At 44.0% G+C, this 14,046-nt stretch overlaps 22 non-coding genes across 22 annotated transcripts; all 22 read right to left on the reverse strand.

The window, feature by feature from the left end:
* Positions 1-10: 10 nt before the first annotated feature.
* TRNAF-GAA (transfer RNA phenylalanine (anticodon GAA)) lies at positions 11-83 on the reverse strand. Its single transcript has one exon. It is a non-coding gene; the product is annotated as a tRNA-Phe (tRNA).
* Positions 84-352: 269 nt separating this feature from the next.
* On the reverse strand, positions 353-425 carry TRNAF-GAA (transfer RNA phenylalanine (anticodon GAA)). The gene has a single exon. It is a non-coding gene; the product is annotated as a tRNA-Phe (tRNA).
* A 949-nt stretch (positions 426-1,374) lies between these two features.
* Positions 1,375-1,447, reverse strand: TRNAF-GAA (transfer RNA phenylalanine (anticodon GAA)). Its single transcript has one exon. It is a non-coding gene; the product is annotated as a tRNA-Phe (tRNA).
* A 619-nt stretch (positions 1,448-2,066) lies between these two features.
* Positions 2,067-2,139, reverse strand: TRNAF-GAA (transfer RNA phenylalanine (anticodon GAA)). The gene has a single exon. It is a non-coding gene; the product is annotated as a tRNA-Phe (tRNA).
* Positions 2,140-2,408: 269 nt separating this feature from the next.
* Positions 2,409-2,481, reverse strand: TRNAF-GAA (transfer RNA phenylalanine (anticodon GAA)). The gene has a single exon. It is a non-coding gene; the product is annotated as a tRNA-Phe (tRNA).
* Positions 2,482-3,430: 949 nt separating this feature from the next.
* TRNAF-GAA (transfer RNA phenylalanine (anticodon GAA)) lies at positions 3,431-3,503 on the reverse strand. The gene has a single exon. It is a non-coding gene; the product is annotated as a tRNA-Phe (tRNA).
* Positions 3,504-4,122: 619 nt separating this feature from the next.
* Positions 4,123-4,195, reverse strand: TRNAF-GAA (transfer RNA phenylalanine (anticodon GAA)). Its single transcript has one exon. It is a non-coding gene; the product is annotated as a tRNA-Phe (tRNA).
* A 269-nt stretch (positions 4,196-4,464) lies between these two features.
* On the reverse strand, positions 4,465-4,537 carry TRNAF-GAA (transfer RNA phenylalanine (anticodon GAA)). Its single transcript has one exon. It is a non-coding gene; the product is annotated as a tRNA-Phe (tRNA).
* Positions 4,538-5,156: 619 nt separating this feature from the next.
* Positions 5,157-5,229, reverse strand: TRNAF-GAA (transfer RNA phenylalanine (anticodon GAA)). The gene has a single exon. It is a non-coding gene; the product is annotated as a tRNA-Phe (tRNA).
* Positions 5,230-6,190: 961 nt separating this feature from the next.
* Positions 6,191-6,263, reverse strand: TRNAF-GAA (transfer RNA phenylalanine (anticodon GAA)). Its single transcript has one exon. It is a non-coding gene; the product is annotated as a tRNA-Phe (tRNA).
* Positions 6,264-6,532: 269 nt separating this feature from the next.
* On the reverse strand, positions 6,533-6,605 carry TRNAF-GAA (transfer RNA phenylalanine (anticodon GAA)). Its single transcript has one exon. It is a non-coding gene; the product is annotated as a tRNA-Phe (tRNA).
* A 619-nt stretch (positions 6,606-7,224) lies between these two features.
* TRNAF-GAA (transfer RNA phenylalanine (anticodon GAA)) lies at positions 7,225-7,297 on the reverse strand. Its single transcript has one exon. It is a non-coding gene; the product is annotated as a tRNA-Phe (tRNA).
* Positions 7,298-7,566: 269 nt separating this feature from the next.
* On the reverse strand, positions 7,567-7,639 carry TRNAF-GAA (transfer RNA phenylalanine (anticodon GAA)). Its single transcript has one exon. It is a non-coding gene; the product is annotated as a tRNA-Phe (tRNA).
* A 619-nt stretch (positions 7,640-8,258) lies between these two features.
* TRNAF-GAA (transfer RNA phenylalanine (anticodon GAA)) lies at positions 8,259-8,331 on the reverse strand. The gene has a single exon. It is a non-coding gene; the product is annotated as a tRNA-Phe (tRNA).
* A 619-nt stretch (positions 8,332-8,950) lies between these two features.
* Positions 8,951-9,023, reverse strand: TRNAF-GAA (transfer RNA phenylalanine (anticodon GAA)). The gene has a single exon. It is a non-coding gene; the product is annotated as a tRNA-Phe (tRNA).
* A 269-nt stretch (positions 9,024-9,292) lies between these two features.
* TRNAF-GAA (transfer RNA phenylalanine (anticodon GAA)) lies at positions 9,293-9,365 on the reverse strand. The gene has a single exon. It is a non-coding gene; the product is annotated as a tRNA-Phe (tRNA).
* Positions 9,366-9,984: 619 nt separating this feature from the next.
* TRNAF-GAA (transfer RNA phenylalanine (anticodon GAA)) lies at positions 9,985-10,057 on the reverse strand. Its single transcript has one exon. It is a non-coding gene; the product is annotated as a tRNA-Phe (tRNA).
* A 269-nt stretch (positions 10,058-10,326) lies between these two features.
* Positions 10,327-10,399, reverse strand: TRNAF-GAA (transfer RNA phenylalanine (anticodon GAA)). Its single transcript has one exon. It is a non-coding gene; the product is annotated as a tRNA-Phe (tRNA).
* A 619-nt stretch (positions 10,400-11,018) lies between these two features.
* TRNAF-GAA (transfer RNA phenylalanine (anticodon GAA)) lies at positions 11,019-11,091 on the reverse strand. The gene has a single exon. It is a non-coding gene; the product is annotated as a tRNA-Phe (tRNA).
* Positions 11,092-12,053: 962 nt separating this feature from the next.
* Positions 12,054-12,126, reverse strand: TRNAF-GAA (transfer RNA phenylalanine (anticodon GAA)). Its single transcript has one exon. It is a non-coding gene; the product is annotated as a tRNA-Phe (tRNA).
* A 961-nt stretch (positions 12,127-13,087) lies between these two features.
* Positions 13,088-13,160, reverse strand: TRNAF-GAA (transfer RNA phenylalanine (anticodon GAA)). The gene has a single exon. It is a non-coding gene; the product is annotated as a tRNA-Phe (tRNA).
* A 620-nt stretch (positions 13,161-13,780) lies between these two features.
* On the reverse strand, positions 13,781-13,853 carry TRNAF-GAA (transfer RNA phenylalanine (anticodon GAA)). The gene has a single exon. It is a non-coding gene; the product is annotated as a tRNA-Phe (tRNA).
* Between the last annotated feature and the right edge of the window lie 193 nt (positions 13,854-14,046).

The following is a 14,046-nucleotide window of genomic DNA, read 5'->3' on the forward strand; positions in this document are numbered from 1 at the left end:
CAGGTACAGTTGCCGAAACCCGGGATCGAACCAGGGACCTTTAGATCTTCAGTCTAACGCTCTCCCAACTGAGCTATTTCGGCCTTTTCTGCCTAATCTTGATGACAATTCTGGGGTACCATGTGCTGGTGTGAAGGAATGACAATGACAAGTGACATTTTTATGTCTATGCATTTAGCCGGAAAGGAAAACAGGCAGCAAGATACTTTACTTTGTTCCAGGTGAAACTAAGCAACCACCCTGTTAGGGCAACAGGCACATGAGAAGCGAAAGAATCAAACACGCACTGGCCTAATTCATGGGAAAGTCATATAATCAATGGTAGGGTAATCCCTGTTCAGGATACAACAATTGCCGAAACCCGGGATCGAACCAGGGACCTTTAGATCTTCAGTCTAACGCTCTCCCAACTGAGCTATTTCGGCACTTTAGAAAGCGCTTGTCCAGGAGACACGTGGCACCGTGCGTCGACTCGAAGGGGTCATTGAGCCCTTAAAGGAGGTTTATAGTCACAGCATCCACTTTTATTTGATAACATCAGCATTGTACCCACAGTAAAAACAATAGTTATTTTTGACAAGCTCGGTTCAAAAATCTCCTTTCATGTTGTGATTGATGCCTGTCTGCTGGCCATCTATTTCCACAACTTCCTAGATTTCCAGCATAGTTTTCAGTTTCTCCCCTGATTTTTACTTTCCGTTTCTAAGGACTACACATCAAAAAAGTCATTTTTCTTTCAAATGCGGCTAGGTCTTGTTCCCACGGCTTTCATTGGTATATTGCAGGTGAAAATGAAACATGCTGGACTTTTCTTCCCAAGGCTCTGCAGAACTATGCGTTGGTGTACAAATGTCCTATGAAGAAGAAGGGATATTTTGACTTGTCCTTGCACATTGGCTGAGAAAAGCATAAACTGCGGGATGTTGCACAATTGCGTTTCTGCTGAGCCCCAGACCTTAGTCTGCTCTAAACAACTTTCTCAAACTCCTGCTTGGTCTTCCTTTTCTTGTCAGAAAGCGGTACACCAAAAGGAGCAGGTACAGTTGCCGAAACCCGGGACCTTTAGATCTTCAGTCTAACGCTCTCCCAACTGAGCTATTTCGGCCTTTTCTGCCTAATCTTGATGACAATTCTGGGGTACCATGTGCTGGTGTGAAGGAATGACAATGACGAGTGACATTTTTATGTCTATGCATTTAGCCGGAAAGGAAAACAGGCAGCAAGATACTTTACTTTGTTCCAGGTGAAACTAAGCAACCACCCTGTTAGGGCAACAGGCACATGAGAAGCGAAAGAATCAAACACGCACTGGCCTAATTCATGGGAAAGTCATATAATCAAAGGTAGGGTTATCCCTGTTCAGGATACAACAATTGCCGAAACCCGGGATCGAACCAGGGACCTTTAGATCTTCAGTCTAACGCTCTCCCAACTGAGCTATTTCGGCACTTAAGAAAGCGTTTGTCCAGGAGACACGTGGCACCGTGCGTCGACTCGAAGGGGTCATTGAGCCCTTAAAGGAGGTTTATAGTCACAGCATCCACTTTTATTTGATAACATCAGCATTGTACCCACAGTAAAAACAATAGTTATTTTTGACAAGCTCGGTTCAAAAATCTCCTTTCATGTTGTGATTGATGCCTGTCTGCTGGCCATCTATTTCCACAACTTCCTAGATTTCCAGCATAGTTTTCAGTTTCTCCCCTGATTTTTTCTTTCCGTTTCTAAGGACTACACATCAAAAAAGTCATTTTTCTTTCAAATGCGGCTAGGTCTTGTTCCCACGGCTTTCATTGGTATATTGCAGGTGAAAATGAAACATGCTGGACTTTTCTTCCCAAGGCTCTGCAGAACTATGCGTTGGTGTACAAATGTCCTATGAAGAAGAAGGGATATTTTGACTTGTCCTTGCACATTGGCTGAGAAAAGCATAAACTGCGGGATGTTGCACAATTGCGTTTCTGCTGAGCCCCAGACCTTAGTCTGCTCTAAACAACTTTCTCAAACTCCTGCTTGGTCTTCCTTTTCTTGTTAGAAAGCGGTACACCAAAAGGAGCAGGTACAGTTGCCGAAACCCGGGATCGAACCAGGGACCTTTAGATCTTCAGTCTAACGCTCTCCCAACTGAGCTATTTCGGCCTTTTCTGCCTAATCTTGATGACAATTCTGGGGTACCATGTGCTGGTGTGAAGGAATGACAATGACGAGTGACAATTTTATGTCTATGCATTTAGCCGGAAAGGAAAACAGGCAGCAAGATACTTTACTTTGTTCCAGGTGAAACTAAGCAACCACCCTGTTAGGGCAACAGGCACATGAGAAGCGAAAGAATCAAACACGCACTGGCCTAATTCATGGGAAAGTCATATAATCAAAGGTAGAGTTATCCCTGTTCAGGATACAACAATTGCCGAAACCCGGGATCGAACCAGGGACCTTTAGATCTTCAGTCTAACGCTCTCCCAACTGAGCTATTTCGGCACTTTAGAACGCATTTGTCCAGGAGACACGTGGCACCGTGCATCGACTCGAAGGGGTCATTGAGCCCTTAAAGGAGGTTTATAGTCACAGCATCCACTTTTATTTGATAACATCAGCATTGTACCCACAGTAAAAACAATAGTTATTTTTGACAAGCTCGGTTCAAAAATCTCCTTTCATGTTGTGATTGATGCCTGTCTGCTGGCCATCTATTTCCACAACTTCCTAGATTTCCAGCATAGTTTTCAGTTTCTCCCCTGATTTTTACTTTCCGTTTCTAAGGACTACACATCAAAAAAGTCATTTTTCTTTCAAATGCGGCTAGGTCTTGTTCCCACGGCTTTCATTGGTATATTGCAGGTGAAAATGAAACATGCTGGACTTTTCTTCCCAAGGCTCTGCAGAACTATGCGTTGGTGTACAAATGTCCTATGAAGAAGAAGGGATATTTTGACTTGTCCTTGCACATTGGCTGAGAAAAGCATAAACTGCGGGATGTTGCACAATTGCGTTTCTGCTGAGCCCCAGACCTTAGTCTGCTCTAAACAACTTTCTCAAACTCCTGCTTGGTCTTCCTTTTCTTGTCAGAAAGCGGTACACCAAAAGGAGCAGGTACAGTTGCCGAAACCCGGGACCTTTAGATCTTCAGTCTAACGCTCTCCCAACTGAGCTATTTCGGCCTTTTCTGCCTAATCTTGATGACAATTCTGGGGTACCATGTGCTGGTGTGAAGGAATGACAATGACGAGTGACATTTTTATGTCTATGCATTTAGCCGGAAAGGAAAACAGGCAGCAAGATACTTTACTTTGTTCCAGGTGAAACTAAGCAACCACCCTGATAGGGCAACAGGCACATGAGAAGCGAAAGAATCAAACACGCACTGGCCTAATTCATGGGAAAGTCATATAATCAAAGGTAGGGTTATCCCTGTTCAGGATACAACAATTGCCGAAACCCGGGATCGAACCAGGGACCTTTAGATCTTCAGTCTAACGCTCTCCCAACTGAGCTATTTCGGCACTTAAGAAAGCGTTTGTCCAGGAGACACGTGGCACCGTGCGTCGACTCGAAGGGGTCATTGAGCCCTTAAAGGAGGTTTATAGTCACAGCATCCACTTTTATTTGATAACATCAGCATTGTACCCACAGTAAAAACAATAGTTATTTTTGACAAGCTCGGTTCAAAAATCTCCTTTCATGTTGTGATTGATGCCTGTCTGCTGGCCATCTATTTCCACAACTTCCTAGATTTCCAGCATAGTTTTCAGTTTCTCCCCTGATTTTTACTTTCCGTTTCTAAGGACTACACATCAAAAAAGTCATTTTTCTTTCAAATGCGGCTAGGTCTTGTTCCCACGGCTTTCATTGGTATATTGCAGGTGAAAATGAAACATGCTGGACTTTTCTTCCCAAGGCTCTGCAGAACTATGCGTTGGTGTACAAATGTCCTATGAAGAAGAAGGGATATTTTGACTTGTCCTTGCACATTGGCTGAGAAAAGCATAAACTGCGGGATGTTGCACAATTGCGTTTCTGCTGAGCCCCAGACCTTAGTCTGCTCTAAACAACTTTCTCAAACTCCTGCTTGGTCTTCCTTTTCTTGTCAGAAAGCGGTACACCAAAAGGAGCAGGTACAGTTGCCGAAACCCGGGATCGAACCAGGGACCTTTAGATCTTCAGTCTAACGCTCTCCCAACTGAGCTATTTCGGCCTTTTCTGCCTAACCTTGATGACAATTCTGGGGTACCATGTGCTGGTGTGAAGGAATGACAATGACAAGTGACATTTTTATGTCTATGCATTTAGCCGGAAAGGAAAACAGGCAGCAAGATACTTTACTTTGTTCCAGGTGAAACTAAGCAACCACCCTGTTAGGACAACAGGCACATGAGAAGCGAAAGAATCAAACACGCACTGGCCTAATTCATGGGAAAGTCATATAATCAAAGGGAGGGTTATCCCTGTTCAGGATACAACAATTGCCGAAACCCGGGATCGAACCAGGGACCTTTAGATCTTCAGTCTAACGCTCTCCCAACTGAGCTATTTCGGCACTTTAGAACGCGTTTGTCCAGGAGACACGTGGCACCGTGCGTCGACTCGAAGGGGTCATTGAGCCCTTAAAGGAGGTTTATAGTCACAGCATCCACTTTTATTTGATAACATCAGCATTGTACCCACAGTAAAAACAATCGTTATTTTTGACAAGCTCGGTTCAAAAATCTCCTTTCATGTTGTGATTGATGCCTGTCTGCTGGCCATCTATTTCCACAACTTCCTAGATTTCCAGCATAGTTTTCAGTTTCTCCCCTGATTTTTACTTTCCGTTTCTAAGGACTACACATCAAAAAAGTCATTTTTCTTTCAAATGCGGCTAGGTCTTGTTCCCACGGCTTTCATTGGTATATTGCAGGTGAAAATGAAACATGCTGGACTTTTCTTCCCAAGGCTCTGCAGAACTATGCGTTGGTGTACAAATGTCCTATGAAGAAGAAGGGATATTTTGACTTGTCCTTGCACATTGGCTGAGAAAAGCATAAACTGCGGGATGTTGCACAATTGCGTTTCTGCTGAGCCCCAGACCTTAGTCTGCTCTAAACAACTTTCTCAAACTCCTGCTTGGTCTTCCTTTTCTTGTCAGAAAGCGGTACACCAAAAGGAGCAGGTACAGTTGCCGAAACCCGGGATCGAACCAGGGACCTTTAGATCTTCAGTCTAACGCTCTCCCAACTGAGCTATTTCGGCCTTTTCTGCCTAATCTTGATGACAATTCTGGGGTACCATGTGCTGGTGTGAAGGAATGACAATGACGAGTGACATTTTTATGTCTATGCATTTAGCCGGAAAGGAAAACAGGCAGCAAGATACTTTACTTTGTTCCAGGTGAAACTAAGCAACCACCCTGTTAGGGCAACAGGCACATGAGAAGCGAAAGAATCAAACACGCACTGGCCTAATTCATGGGAAAGTCATATAATCAAAGGTAGGGTTATGCCTGTTCAGGATACAACAATTGCCGAAACCCGGGATCGAACCAGGGACCTCTAGATCTTCAGTCTAACGCTCTCCCAACTGAGCTATTTCGGCACTTTAGAAAGCGCTGGTCCAGGAGACACGTGGCACCGTGCGTCGACTCGAAGGGGTCATTGAGCCCTTAAAGGAGGTTTATAGTCACAGCATCCACTTTTATTTGATAACATCAGCATTTTACCCACAGTAAAAACAATAGTTATTTTTGACAAGCTCGGTTCAAAAATCTCCTTTCATGTTGTGATTGATGCCTGTCTGCTGGCCATCTATTTCCACAACTTCCTAGATTTCCAGCATAGTTTTCAGTTTCTCCCCTGATTTTTACTTTCCGTTTCTAAGGACTACACATCAAAAAAGTCATTTTTCTTTCAAATGCGGCTAGGTCTTGTTCCCACGGCTTTCATTGGTATATTGCAGGTGAAAATGAAACATGCTGGACTTTCCTTCCCAAGGCTCTGCAGAACTATGCGTTGGTGTACAAATGTCCTATGAAGAAGAAGGGATATTTTGACTTGTCCTTGCACATTGGCTGAGAAAAGCATAAACTGCGGGATGTTGCACAATTGCGTTTCTGCTGAGCCCCAGACCTTAGTCTGCTCTAAACAACTTTCTCAAACTCCTGCTTGGTCTTCCTTTTCTTGTCAGAAAGCGGTACACCAAAAGGAGCAGGTACAGTTGCCGAAACCCGGGATCGAACCAGGGACCTTTAGATCTTCAGTCTAACGCTCTCCCAACTGAGCTATTTCGGCCTTTTCTGCCTAATCTTGATGACAATTCTGGGGTACCATGTGCTGGTGTGAAGGAATGACAATGACGAGTGACAATTTTATGTCTATGCATTTAGCCGGAAAGGAAAACAGGCAGCAAGATACTTTACTTTGTTCCAGGTGAAACTAAGCAACCACCCTGTTAGGGCAACAGGCACATGAGAAGCGAAAGAATCAAACACGCACTGGCCTAATTCATGGGAAAGTCATATAATCAAAGGTAGAGTTATCCCTGTTCAGGATACAACAATTGCCGAAACCCGGGATCGAACCAGGGACCTTTAGATCTTCAGTCTAACGCTCTCCCAACTGAGCTATTTCGGCACTTTCAAAAGCGTTTGTCCAGGAGACACGTGGCACCGTGCGTCGACTCGAAGGGGTCATTGAGCCCTTAAAGGAGGTTTATAGTCACAGCATCCACTTTTATTTGATAACATCAGCATTGTACCCACAGTAAAAACAATAGTTATTTTTGACAAGCTCGGTTCAAAAATCTCCTTTCATGTTGTGATTGATGCCTGTCTGCTGGCCATCTATTTCCACAACTTCCTAGATTTCCAGCATAGTTTTCAGTTTCTCCCCTGATTTTTACTTTCCGTTTCTAAGGACTACACATCAAAAAAGTCATTTTTCTTTCAAATGCGGCTAGGTCTTGTTCCCACGGCTTTCATTGGTATATTGCAGGTGAAAATGAAACATGCTGGACTTTTCTTCCCAAGGCTCTGCAGAACTATGCGTTGGTGTACAAATGTCCTATGAAGAAGAAGGGATATTTTGACTTGTCCTTGCACATTGGCTGAGAAAAGCATAAACTGCGGGATGTTGCACAATTGCATTTCTGCTGAGCCCCAGACCTTAGTCTGCTCTAAACAACTTTCTCAAACTCCTGCTTGGTCTTCCTTTTCTTGTCAGAAAGCGGTACACCAAAAGGAGCAGCTACAGTTGCCGAAACCCGGGATCGAACCAGGGACCTTTAGATCTTCAGTCTAACGCTCTCCCAACTGAGCTATTTCGGCCTTTTCTGCCTAACCTTGATGACAATTCTGGGGTACCATGTGCTGGTGTGAAGGAATGACAATGACAAGTGACATTTTTATGTCTATGCATTTAGCCGGAAAGGAAAACAGGCAGCAAGATACTTTACTTTGTTCCAGGTGAAACTAAGCAACCACCCTGTTAGGACAACAGGCACATGAGAAGCGAAAGAATCAAACACGCACTGGCCTAATTCATGGGAAAGTCATATAATCAAAGGGAGGGTTATCCCTGTTCAGGATACAACAATTGCCGAAACCCGGGATCGAACCAGGGACCTTTAGATCTTCAGTCTAACGCTCTCCCAACTGAGCTATTTCGGCACTTTAGAACGCGTTTGTCCAGGAGACACGTGGCACCGTGCGTCGACTCGAAGGGGTCATTGAGCCCTTAAAGGAGGTTTATAGTCACAGCATCCACTTTTATTTGATAACATCAGCATTGTACCCACAGTAAAAACAATCGTTATTTTTGACAAGCTCGGTTCAAAAATCTCCTTTCATGTTGTGATTGATGCCTGTCTGCTGGCCATCTATTTCCACAACTTCCTAGATTTCCAGCATAGTTTTCAGTTTCTCCCCTTATTTTTACTTTCCGTTTCTAAGGACTACACATCAAAAAAGTCATTTTTCTTTCAAATGCGGCTAGGTCTTGTTCCCACGGCTTTCATTGGTATATTGCAGGTGAAAATGAAACATGCTGGACTTTTCTTCCCAAGGCTCTGCAGAACTATGCGTTGGTGTACAAATGTCCTATGAAGAAGAAGGGATATTTTGACTTGTCCTTGCACATTGGCTGAGAAAAGCATAAACTGCGGGATGTTGCACAATTGCGTTTCTGCTGAGCCCCAGACCTTAGTCTGCTCTAAACAACTTTCTCAAACTCCTGCTTGGTCTTCCTTTTCTTGTCAGAAAGCGGTACACCAAAAGGAGCAGGTACAGTTGCCGAAACCTGGGATCGAACCAGGGACCTTTAGATCTTCAGTCTAACGCTCTCCCAACTGAGCTATTTCGGCACTTTAGAAAGCATTTGTCCAGGAGACACGTGGCACCGTGCGTCGACTCGAAGGGGTCATTGAGCCCTTAAAGGAGGTTTATAGTCACAGCATCCACTTTTATTTGATAACATCAGCATTGTACCCACAGTAAAAACAATAGTTATTTTTGACAAGCTCGGTTCAAAAATCTCCTTTCATGTTGTGATTGATGCCTGTCTGCTGGCCATCTATTTCCACAACTTCCTAGATTTCCAGCATAGTTTTCAGTTTCTCCCCTGATTTTTACTTTCCGTTTCTAAGGACTACACATCAAAAAAGTCATTTTTCTTTCAAATGCGGCTAGGTCTTGTTCCCACGGCTTTCATTGGTATATTGCAGGTGAAAATGAAACATGCTGGACTTTCCTTCCCAAGGCTCTGCAGAACTATGCGTTGGTGTACAAATGTCCTATGAAGAAGAAGGGATATTTTGACTTGTCCTTGCACATTGGCTGAGAAAAGCATAAACTGCGGGATGTTGCACAATTGCGTTTCTGCTGAGCCCCAGACCTTAGTCTGCTCTAAACAACTTTCTCAAACTCCTGCTTGGTCTTCCTTTTCTTGTCAGAAAGCGGTACACCAAAAGGAGCAGGTACAGTTGCCGAAACCCGGGATCGAACCAGGGACCTTTAGATCTTCAGTCTAACGCTCTCCCAACTGAGCTATTTCGGCCTTTTCTGCCTAATCTTGATGACAATTCTGGGGTACCATGTGCTGGTGTGAAGGAATGACAATGACGAGTGACAATTTTATGTCTATGCATTTAGCCGGAAAGGAAAACAGGCAGCAAGATACTTTACTTTGTTCCAGGTGAAACTAAGCAACCACCCTGTTAGGGCAACAGGCACATGAGAAGCGAAAGAATCAAACACGCACTGGCCTAATTCATGGGAAAGTCATATAATCAAAGGTAGAGTTATCCCTGTTCAGGATACAACAATTGCCGAAACCCGGGATCGAACCAGGGACCTTTAGATCTTCAGTCTAACGCTCTCCCAACTGAGCTATTTCGGCACTTTCAAAAGCGTTTGTCCAGGAGACACGTGGCACCGTGCGTCGACTCGAAGGGGTCATTGAGCCCTTAAAGGAGGTTTATAGTCACAGCATCCACTTTTATTTGATAACATCAGCATTGTACCCACAGTAAAAACAATAGTTATTTTTGACAAGCTCGGTTCAAAAATCTCCTTTCATGTTGTGATTGATGCCTGTCTGCTGGCCATCTATTTCCACAACTTCCTAGATTTCCAGCATAGTTTTCAGTTTCTCCCCTGATTTTTACTTTCCGTTTCTAAGGACTACACATCAAAAAAGTCATTTTTCTTTCAAATGCGGCTAGGTCTTGTTCCCACGGCTTTCATTGGTATATTGCAGGTGAAAATGAAACATGCTGGACTTTTCTTCCCAAGGCTCTGCAGAACTATGCGTTGGTGTACAAATGTCCTATGAAGAAGAAGGGATATTTTGACTTGTCCTTGCACATTGGCTGAGAAAAGCATAAACTGCGGGATGTTGCACAATTGCATTTCTGCTGAGCCCCAGACCTTAGTCTGCTCTAAACAACTTTCTCAAACTCCTGCTTGGTCTTCCTTTTCTTGTCAGAAAGCGGTACACCAAAAGGAGCAGCTACAGTTGCCGAAACCCGGGATCGAACCAGGGACCTTTAGATCTTCAGTCTAACGCTCTCCCAACTGAGCTATTTCGGCCTTTTCTGCCTAACCTTGATGACAATTCTGGGGTACCATGTGCTGGTGTGAAGGAATGACAATGACAAGTGACATTTTTATGTCTATGCATTTAGCCGGAAAGGAAAACAGGCAGCAAGATACTTTACTTTGTTCCAGGTGAAACTAAGCAACCACCCTGTTAGGACAACAGGCACATGAGAAGCGAAAGAATCAAACACGCACTGGCCTAATTCATGGGAAAGTCATATAATCAAAGGGAGGGTTATCCCTGTTCAGGATACAACAATTGCCGAAACCCGGGATCGAACCAGGGACCTTTAGATCTTCAGTCTAACGCTCTCCCAACTGAGCTATTTCGGCACTTTAGAATGCGTTTGTCCAGGAGACACGTGGCACCGTGCGTCGACTCGAAGGGGTCATTGAGCCCTTAAAGGAGGTTTATAGTCACAGCATCCACTTTTATTTGATAACATCAGCATTGTACCCACAGTAAAAACAATCGTTATTTTTGACAAGCTCGGTTCAAAAATCTCCTTTCATGTTGTGATTGATGCCTGTCTGCTGGCCATCTATTTCCACAACTTCCTAGATTTCCAGCATAGTTTTCAGTTTCTCCCCTTATTTTTACTTTCCGTTTCTAAGGACTACACATCAAAAAAGTCATTTTTCTTTCAAATGCGGCTAGGTCTTGTTCCCACGGCTTTCATTGGTATATTGCAGGTGAAAATGAAACATGCTGGACTTTTCTTCCCAAGGCTCTGCAGAACTATGCGTTGGTGTACAAATGTCCTATGAAGAAGAAGGGATATTTTGACTTGTCCTTGCACATTGGCTGAGAAAAGCATAAACTGCGGGATGTTGCACAATTGCGTTTCTGCTGAGCCCCAGACCTTAGTCTGCTCTAAACAACTTTCTCAAACTCCTGCTTGGTCTTCCTTTTCTTGTCAGAAAGCGGTACACCAAAAGGAGCAGGTACAGTTGCCGAAACCTGGGATCGAACCAGGGACCTTTAGATCTTCAGTCTAACGCTCTCCCAACTGAGCTATTTCGGCCTTTTCTGCCTAATCTTGATGACAATTCTGGGGTACCATGTGCTGGTGTGAAGGAATGACAATGACGAGTGACAATTTTATGTCTATGCATTTAGCCGGAAAGGAAAACAGGCAGCAAGATACTTTACTTTGTTCCAGGTGAAACTAAGCAACCACCCTGTTAGGGCAACAGGCACATGAGAAGCGAAAGAATCAAACACGCATTGGCCTAATTCATGGGAAAGTCATATAATCAAAGGTAGAGTTATCCCTGTTCAGGATACAACAATTGCCAAAACCCGGGATCGAACCAGGGACCTTTAGATCTTCAGTCTAACGCTCTCCCAACTGAGCTATTTCGGCACTTTCAAAAGCATTTGTCCAGGAGACACGTGGCACCGTGCGTCGACTCGAAGGGGTCATTGAGCCCTTAAAGGAGGTTTATAGTCACAGCATCCACTTTTATTTGATAACATCAGCATTGTACCCACAGTAAAAACAATAGTTATTTTTGACAAGCTCGGTTCAAAAATCTCCTTTCATGTTGTGATTGATGCCCTGTCTGCTGGCCATCTATTTCCCCAACTTCCTAGATTTCCAGCATAGTTTTCAGTTTCTCCCCTGATTTTTTCTTTCCGTTTCTAAGGACTACACATCAAAAAAGTCATTTTTCTTTCAAATGCGGCTAGGTCTTGTTCCCACGGCTTTCATTGGTATATTGCAGGTGAAAATGAAACATGCTGGACTTTTCTTCCCAAGGCTCTGCAGAACTATGCGTTGGTGTACAAATGTCCTATGAAGAAGAAGGGATATTTTGACTTGTCCTTGCACATTGGCTGAGAAAAGCATAAACTGCGGGATGTTGCACAATTGCGTTTCTGCTGAGCCCCAGACCTTAGTCTGCTCTAAACAACTTTCTCAAACTCCTGCTTGGTCTTCCTTTTCTTGTCAGAAAGCGGTACACCAAAAGGAGCAGGTACAGTTGCCGAAACCCGGGATCGAACCAGGGACCTTTAGATCTTCAGTCTAACGCTCTCCCAACTGAGCTATTTCGGCCTTTTCTGCCTAATCTTGATGACAATTCTGGGGTACCATGTGCTGGTGTGAAGGAATGACAATGACGAGTGACATTTTTATGTCTATGCATTTAGCCGGAAAGGAAAACAGGCAGCAAGATACTTTACTTTGTTCCAGGTGAAACTAAGCAACCACCCTGTTAGGACAACAGGCACATGAGAAGCGAAAGAATCAAACACGCACTGGCCTAATTCATGGGAAAGTCATATAATCAAAGGTAGGGTAATCCCTGTTCAGGATACAACAATTGCCGAACCCCGGGTTCGAACCAGGGACCTTTAGATCTTCAGTCTAACGCTCTCCCAACTGAGCTATTTCGGCACTTTAGAAAGCGTTTGTCCAGGAGACACGTGGCACCGTGCGTCGACTCGAAGGGGTCATTGAGCCCTTAAAGGAGGTTTATAGTCACAGCATCCACTTTTATTTGATAACATCAGCATTGTACCCACAGTAAAAACAATAGTTATTTTTGACAAGCTCGGTTCAAAAATCTCCTTTCATGTTGTGATTGATGCCTGTCTGCTGGCCATCTATTTCCACAACTTCCTAGATTTCCAGCATAGTTTTCAGTTTCTCCCCTGATTTTTACTTTCCGTTTCTAAGGACTACACATCAAAAAAGTCATTTTTCTTTCAAATGCGGCTAGGTCTTGTTCCCACGGCTTTCATTGGTATATTGCAGGTGAAAATGAAACATGCTGGACTTTTCTTCCCAAGGCTCTGCAGAACTATGCGTTGGTGTACAAATGTCCTATGAAGAAGAAGGGATATTTTGACTTGTCCTTGCACATTGGCTGAGAAAAGCATAAACTGCGGGATGTTGCACAATTGCGTTTCTGCTGAGCCCCAGGCCTTAGTCTGCTCTAACCAACTTTCTCAAACTCCTGCTTGGTCTTCCTTTTCTTGTCAGAAAGCGGTACACCAAAAGGAGCAGGTACAGTTGCCGAAACCCGGGATCGAACCAGGGACCTTTAGATCTTCAGTCTAACGCTCTCCCAACTGAGCTATTTCGGCACTTTAGAAAGCATTTGTCCAGGAGACACGTGGCACCGTGCGTCGACTCGAAGGGGTCATTGAGCCCTTAAAGGAGGTTTATAGTCACAGCATCCACTTTTATTTGATAACATCAGCATTGTACCCACAGTAAAAACAATAGTTATTTTTGACAAGCTCGGTTCAAAAATCTCCTTTCATGTTGTGATTGATGCCCTGTCTGCTGGCCATCTATTTCCCCAACTTCCTAGATTTCCAGCATAGTTTTCAGTTTCTCCCCTGATTTTTTCTTTCCGTTTCTAAGGACTACACATCAAAAAAGTCATTTTTCTTTCAAATGCGGCTAGGTCTTGTTCCCACGGCTTTCATTGGTATATTGCAGGTGAAAATGAAACATGCTGGACTTTTCTTCCCAAGGCTCTGCAGAACTATGCGTTGGTGTACAAATGTCCTATGAAGAAGAAGGGATATTTTGACTTGTCCTTGCACATTGGCTGAGAAAAGCATAAACTGCGGGATGTTGCACAATTGCGTTTCTGCTGAGCCCCAGACCTTAGTCTGCTCTAAACAACTTTCTCAAACTCCTGCTTGGTCTTCCTTTTCTTGTCAGAAAGCGGTACACCAAAAGGAGCAGGTACAGTTGCCGAAACCCGGGATCGAACCAGGGACCTTTAGATCTTCAGTCTAACGCTCTCCCAACTGAGCTATTTCGGCCTTTTCTGCCTAATCTTGATGACAATTCTGGGGTACCATGTGCTGGTGTGAAGGAATGACAATGACGAGTGACATTTTTATGTCTATGCATTTAGCCGGAAAGGAAAACAGGCAGCAAGATACTTTACTTTGTTCCAGGTGAAACTAAGCAACCACCCTGTTAGGACAACAGGCACATGAGAAGCGAAAGAAT

This window comes from Lithobates pipiens, unplaced genomic scaffold (assembly GCF_037356315.1).
Source record: "Lithobates pipiens isolate NorthernLeopardFrog02 unplaced genomic scaffold, aLitPip1_a1.2 Scaffold_18, whole genome shotgun sequence".
Classification (NCBI taxonomy): domain Eukaryota; kingdom Metazoa; phylum Chordata; class Amphibia; order Anura; family Ranidae; genus Lithobates; species Lithobates pipiens.